The following is an 8088-nucleotide window of genomic DNA, read 5'->3' on the forward strand; positions in this document are numbered from 1 at the left end:
TTATGCGGAACTGTGGGCTCACATCCCCTACCCAGGAGCTCGTTTGGCATAGTTTTTTATAGTTTTTATGACTTTTTGGACTTTTGGGATGATACTAAGGATCCTAATCCTAATTAATGATTGTAATGCAACTAATGAAGTGTTTTTTGATCATTTTTTTATACTTCTACTTTACCAATTCCAATAATACATGAATAAATTATGAAAAAATATGAGATGCATACATAACAATTGATAATCCCATTTCAATTCAACCTAATGGAGCTTAATGATAATGTTTTTGGAGTGAATTCCACTCATTATAATTATGAAGGTAATTATTGGATCAAAGAAATGAAATCTAAGCCTCTTGAGCTCTAATTTTATGTAAATTATCAAGAAACCATGGTTTTTCCCTAATAATAGATGAAATATAATGCCCTATTATAAAATAAACTCCAAATCAAAATTAAACACAACAAACAAACAAATCCAATCCTCCAAAACCATATGTTTTTAGAAGTGTGACCTCTTAATCAACACCGGGTAATATTTGATCCTAATAGCTTGGAATGGATGGAAAAGCAGAGCTAAGCCCTAGCATTAGGAGAAATATGGACTCTCCATTTTGCCCCTTAAGGGGTTTCTCTCACTTCTCTCTCTCTAAAAAAAGATTCTAAAATAATGTTATAATATTAGCTCTTGTAGAATCAAGGAGATCTCTTTATATTGTGTTTAAAATAGATTCACCAATTATTTTATTGCAGTACTGTCCCATCTCCAAAGTTAGGACCACCTATCCTCAAAATTCTCAAATCTGAAATAATAATATTCTGTTTGATCTAAAAACGTGAAGCATCTAAGATGTGACACTCTTAAATGCCCACATAACATTAGCTTCTAAATCCTTCCAAATAGATTGCATTTACATATTTCAAAATGCGAGAAGTTAAAAAACAGAATAACTTGATGTATACATCACATTTTCGAATTTCTTTTTACCCATGCCTACCTCTATGCTCTAAGAGTGTGGCTATTAATTTTCGTTATTTTTCATTAAGTATATAGAGGTTTATGAATTTTTTCTTCATTTATAGAGACTTCTCTCTATTTTTTAGAATAAGAACACTAGGGTTTTTAGTTTAGGGCTTTGATGAGATATTGCTTTAGGTTTTTCACTTTCCCTCCTATATACAGAGAAAATTCAAGTCTTTGTTTGTTTTCTTCAGTAGCTATGCTCAAAAGCTTTCTTTCCCTCCTAAACCACATTAATGAGTTTAGATCTTCTCAAGCATGGGGTTTCTTCTATTCTGTAATAGAGAAATTGAAGGATATGTTGATTATTTGGTGACATGTATTTGGAACTACATTCATCTTCTCCTTGAATCATCTTTCTGCTCATTAATCTCTACAAAAGAATCAAAGAACAAGAGAGCAATGGAGATATGTCCATCTTGTTATGTGTTATGTTATTTTGTTATGGTTTAATTTTGTTTGAGTTATTATGTTTTCTTTTCTATTTTGACCATCTTAATGTTCTAAATGTGATTTAGTCGTGTGAAATAGAAGATAATAGTTGAGTTTAATGATGTTATTTCTGTGCTATTTGGATTGTTCATTACTGATTTTTTGAGTGCAACAAGTGTGTGAAATATAATTGTTGATTAATAGTATTGATTTAGTTTTGGAAACAAGAGAGTAAAAGAATCAAAGAACAAGAGAGCAATGGAGGTAGTCCATCTTGTTATCTGTTATGTTGTTTTGTTATGGTTTAATATTGTCTGAGTTATTTTGTTTTCTTTTCTATTTTGACCATCTTATTGTTCTAAATGTGATTTAGTCGTGTAAAATAGAAGATAATAGTTGAGCTTAAGGATGCTATTTCTGTGTTATTTAGATTGTTTATTAGTGATTTTCTGAGTGAAACAAGTGTGTGAAATATAATTATTGATTAATAGTTATGATTTAGTTTTAGGATATATTAAAGTCTATATGTTATGTTCGATAATGTTATTTCTCATTTATGATGTTATTTTTGTGTTATTTGGGTGAAACAAGTGCGTTATTTCGATTACAAGTTATGATTTAGTTCTATATTATATTGAAGTTATATCTAGTTAAAGCTATGTTCAATAATGTTATTTTTGGTTAAATTTTTAAGTTGTACAAATGTATAAAAGCTACTTTTTTGTTAATAGTTGTATTTTATCCAGAGCTAATTTTTGGTTAATAGTTGTGTTTTTTCCAAATACTAATTTTAGGATGTAGGCCAGAACAAGAAGAGAGACATTCACTTTTAATTGGAGGCCAAGTATGCACCGCTAGACAAGAGAACGGCAACAAGTAAAAAGTAACCAGAGATAATGCAACAAGACAGAAATGCAGGGAAAAAACATGTTGATCTTTGGGTTGAGGGGTGTATTTATCCACCCGATCCAATTACCCAAAGACCTCCACAATTTAGTGGGCTTACATCTTTCATTAAGTACGTGTGTAAAGGTAATACGTGGTTATTGGGAAACACTAGGAGGTTAGTAATGCAAGCTCATAGTGTTTACACATCTGTTCCACGCACCATGATGGGCATGGATGCAAGGATTAAGGAGCTCACAAAATCACTAAGTGAAAAGGAGAGAGAGAATCAAAGTCTGAAAGATGCGATGCATGTTATGGAAAATGCGGTGCATGTTGTCAAAGTAGACAATGCAAAACTGCATTGCAAAATGCAAGGTTTGGAGAAGGACAACAAAAAGATGGTAGCAATGCTTGCAAAGACTGTTTTGTTTGACCCTCAACGAAAGCCAAACAAGCACGTGAGCATGTGAGGTTGCTCAAACCATTTCATGAGTTGACCAGAGAGAGTGGACAATATAATCGGCGGGTCTATGCACAATGTGCAAACATGAAGAATATGTTTTCCAACCTAAGTGAAGAGATTGATGATGCAATTGCAAAGGTCTTAAGTAAAGGTATGGTGAAGTATGCATTGGAAAACCCCAAAATCAAAACCATTGGTGGTGATGATGTTGCAAGAGTACGTGTGAAGGAGGTAAGCAATACTTTCACAGATACAGATACTCAAGGCATATGTGACAAGGTAGGGATTAGCTCCAAATCCTATGCTATGATTTATAAGCAATTGGATGCAGGGTTTAAGGATGTTCTTAACAAGAGACGAGCGGTGCCTATACCTAAACCGTTCCATGTAAAGCAGGCACGAAAAGATCTTAATGCAAAAGTCTTAGACACAATTGGTGAGCCAATGCATTTGGAACATACACAGATGCTTAAGTTTGGATCAAAGGAAAAGTCCTTCAAATTGCATGTAGACAATAACTTTGTATTGAATGTATGCAAGCTACAAGCAGCAATGGTAAAGTTCTACATGTCTATCGAAGAATGCATAGATAAGCTTCAGTTTGTTTTGAAGCTTGATGAGAGTGAAGTCGTTAAGGGCCAAATGCTTGAACATGTTAGCTTGACACTAATGAATAGGGCGTTAGATCCCAACATCAATTCAAAACATCCAAAATATTTCAATGTGCAATCGGAGAATGAAATATGGTGGCTTGTTGCATTTGAGGTACCAAAGGAGGACCATGAAGTACTTAAGATTTTTTTTAAACTTAACAAAGATACAAGATATTGTATCGATGGCAAAACAATGGTGAAGTTTTGCATGTCGATGGATTTGGTGAATACAAGGTAGAATGGTGTGGATGACTCCGCTGGTCCTTGCTAAGGAACTCGAAGACAACCGCCACAAACACTATGGTTGGGGGAGAAGGGAGCGTGGATCCTCTCAGGGAAGTATACCTGCCAAGGATGAGTTGCCCTCACTGGCTAGACATGCAAGACCTAGGCTCTACAGTGTCTATCGTGCTCTCCGACCACCACCTGGCACCGCAGTACCCCTACAGGTCTCTCACTCACACCACACACCGCACACACCTCACTCAACTCGCTCACACAAAGAGATAGACAAACATCAAAACGGCGCACAACACTACAATCACAATACCAAAAAAAGAATGCTACAAGGGAGACTTCGCTCCGATAGAAGGATTGTGCTAGAACTCCAAGTGATACACCAGAGTGTCCTCTTCTGTGAGAGTATGTCCCCTTGTGTCTGTATGCTGTCGAGAGAGTGCTCCCCTTAACTCCTCCTTGGGTGCCCTCCTCCTTGGGTGGTGCTCAAGAGGATCTCTCCCTGCCTTCGGAAAGGGAGAGGGGAAAGGAAGATGGTGCTCAGGATCTCGAAGAGGATCTCTCTCTGCCTTGGGAAAGGGAGAGGGGTGTTGCCTACCTGAGTGCCATCGGAGTTGGCCATGCATGTATGAGATGTCGAAGGGGACCAGTGGTTAGAGGGGTCGAAGAGCACTGGCGGTTGGAGGGCACCGGCGGTGACGGCGATTGGAGTCATCGAAGGGCACCGATGGTCGGAGCCATCGGAGGGGGGTCAGAGCAGTCGGAGCAGTCGGAGGGCAGCACCGATGGTCGGAGTGGTCGGAGCACACCGGCGGTGATGGCGATCGGAGCGATCGGAGCAATCGGAGGGCAGCACCGGGGGTTGGGGAGTGGTCGGAGTAGTCGGAGGGCACCGAGGGTCAGAGTGGTCAGAGCACACCGGCAATCGGAGTGGTCGGAGCAGTCGGAGTGCACCGACGATCTGAGTGGTCGGAGCACACCGACAGAGTGTGGAGGAACTGGCTTCCCGTCCACACAGGTCGCCCACTACTACTAAATTCACCGTCCTGGTGAATGCCAAGAAAACATAGGTGAGCCTCCGGGAAAACATCCGGCAAGAAGGCTGCCGGGCATACCTCATACAATGATCCTTCCAGGTAAACCTTCTGGAGAGATATAAAATAAATAAAAAATGAATCAACTAGGCTCCTGGGCAACTTCATCCAGCTAGCTGTAGAAAAAAAATGATTGAACCGGGAGCTCCTGGCACTTCATCCAGCAAGCCATTTTTGAGAGCTCCTGGGAAGTACAAAACCAATCTAAATAAGAATCATCACTGGCCACTTCGTCTGGGCAAAACTTCTGGCACGAAGTCCAGGCATACAAGATACAAAATGAAAGTTGGCCATGGCCAGTACTACATGCCCGTAGGCAAACAAAGAAAATAAAATAAATAAAATGACAAAAGACCGAATCAACCATCATGAGTGGCATGGGAGGAGGCATCAGTCCCAAACCCTAGTGGACCGGTGGTGGATCTGGAGTGTGGAAGGCCAACTGAACAACACCACTCAATGAGACGCTGGAACTCCGCAAGGTCGTCCTCTGCAGATGAAGCCTGTTGGTGGAGATCAACTAGCTCAAATGCATGTTGCTGAACTGAACTCTGTAAGAGCGCGCTCATGTGCGTCTTGCAAAGTGACGAGCTCTCTCTCATGCTCCAACCGAAGGGCCTGCATCTCTTACTCATGCTGATGCTGGGTCTCCACCAAAAGTGTACGCTCCTGCTCTCGAATGGATGCCATGGCATCCTCATCAAGGATGGGAGATAAGTACAGCTCAAATAGCTCCTCGCAAAGCTCTTGAAGCTCTCCGTCCTATTGGGCCATGGTCTCGTGTAACTGCTGAAGGGCCTCCTCTTCTGCATCCTCTACCCAAGCTGTAGCCTCTTGAGCGGTCCGCTCTGCTAGATAGATCGACCGACGCAAGTGTGGGTTAGCGTCGGTGAAGGCACCTAGGACTCTTTGATGAATGAGTCCCATGGTCGTGATCCGTCGAGAGGCTTCCATCAATGTGTCAGCCACCAGATAGCACTCTGCAGGAAGCCTCGTCAAGTCTGACGGAGTCGTCCGGGACTGTTCGTCCGGGACTGTCTGGGGGAGACTCGAAAATAGCCCAACCCGGGGAGTGGTGGAGTAGATGGTGGAGGTGAAGCTTGGAGGAACTGGTGGTGTTGTCGAGAAAGACTATGTCGGAGGGGAGTAGCTCATGTCGGTGTCGACAGGAGATCGAGGTGAAGTGGAAGATGAGGTGGTGACGAGGGAAGTTGGTGCTGAAAAAATGGGTGAGGTGGGGCGAACTAAGGGATGGAGTGCGGGAGGAACCTCCGTCGGAAGAGATTCCTAGAGGGCTCTGGATGGTGCGGAAGGAGAGGGTGGCGAGGATAGTGGTGACAACGAAGGGGAAACCAGGGAGATGTGGTGTGATGCCGGTCCCTGGGAAGCAATGATCCATGGAAGGAGAATGGGGTGTGAGGGTGACGAAGGAGTAGTTGATGATAGAGCCGTCGATGATGAAGGTGGTAGTGGGGGGATGTCGATGATGGGCAAGGTGTCCATGGATGACGAGGGTGGGGGTGGAGTGGATGTCGATGGACGAGGGTGGCCATGGGATGGATGTCGATGGTGGGCAAGGTGTCAATGATGAGGGTGGGGGTGGAGTGGATGTTGATGACGAGGGTGGTCATGGGATGGATGTCGATGACGAGGGTGGCCGTGGGATGGATGGCGATGATGGCTGCTCCCTAAGGAGGCAGGCTCGGGTGCGAGGTTGTGAGGGGGAACCAGGGTGGCGCTTAGGATGGGCCATCGAGTGAGTGTAAAAGTAACGTGCCATGTGTGTGAATAATGAACCAGCAAAGCATAAAGCTGATGTGCGTGTAGATGTGAGATGGGCTACGGCGGAGCGGAGAATAGTGGAGATGAGTGCAGCCCCAGTAAAAGGGGCGAGTGGTGTGCAAAGAGAGAAATGCATCAAACAAGGGGAGGCGAAGTACTCCTGGTTGGGGATGAAGGGCAAGGTAGGTGAGGAGATAATAGATGAAAATACTTCCTGGCGATTCGCCACCAACTCGTGCTCCATATATCAGGTCTCTTTTGCTGAATCCCAAGAAATTCAACGCCAATTAACAGAACTCTTGGACAAGGGTCATATTTGTCCTAGTCAGAGTCCTTTTGGTGCACCAGTTTTACTCGCGAAAAAGAAAGATAAGTCAATGCGACTTTGCATTGATTATCGTGCCCTCAACAAACTGACCATTAAAAAAATATCCTCTTCCTCGGATTGATGAATTATTTGATCAGTTGCTTCATGCCAAAGTATTTTCCAAGATTGATCTCAAGTTCGGATATCATCAGATCTGTATTCATAACGGAGATGAGCACAAGACTGCCTTCCGCACGAAGTATGGACATGATGAGTATTTGGTCATGCCTTTCGGGTTAACCAATGCCCCGACAACTTTTATGAGTCTCATGAATGACATCTTTTGACCATTTCTGGACAAGTTCGTGATTATTTATCTGGATGATATTCTGGTATTTAGTGCTTCAATCGATGAGCACAAAAAGCATCTACATGCAGTTTTTTAAGTTTTACGAGATAATGCACTTTTTATCAACCCAAAAAAGAGTGATTGTTGGAAGGATTAAGGAGTAAGCAACCATAACCCTATTGAGGAAAATCCAAGCTAAACTAGTATGATTTCGTTGTTTTTGGAAGGGTTAAGGAGTAAGAAACTACATGATGCGTTATATGCTAAAAGGCATCAAATACTAGTGGAATGATGTTGCTTGGATGCAATAGACTTTAACGATAACTTTAGTGTCATCCCAACCACAGATAGTCTAAGGTCAGAATCAGTGAGACCAAGACAAAGCCTAGTGTCAAAAGCGTTGTGATTAAAGGACTCATTCTACTGACACCAAAGTGCTGGCCCAGGGAGATGATGGGGGATGCTGGGTCATGTGAGACCCCTCTGCCCCCTCCGTGCACCGGATTCCTGGTTGCTAGTAGTGGAAGTAGCTTCCTCTTACGCAAGGTAGGGTTTCCCACTCGGGGCCTCTCTCTTGAATGTCCGGACACGAGACTAATTTGGTGGTCCTTCCGAAACCGAAACTGGGAAAATTTCCCTTGCCTGAAAAACGGGGATGATTCTACCTTTTTTATTTTCTTAACGAATTTTCTAACGGGTCAAGAGACTAAACTATCCTTCACCTGATTAAACCAGATAGAAGGAAAACTATCACTGACTTTGTTTGGAGAAATCAACGCTTTTTTCTAACCGAAATCAGGCACAGCCGTTGATCTAATCATGTGAGGAAATCAACGCTTTTTTCCTAACCGAAATCAGGCATAGCCGTT

The sequence above is a fragment of the Cibotium barometz genome, chromosome 57, assembly GCF_041138505.1.
Source record: "Cibotium barometz isolate CiBa-2024 chromosome 57, ASM4113850v1, whole genome shotgun sequence".
In the NCBI taxonomy this organism is placed as follows: domain Eukaryota; kingdom Viridiplantae; phylum Streptophyta; class Polypodiopsida; order Cyatheales; family Cibotiaceae; genus Cibotium; species Cibotium barometz.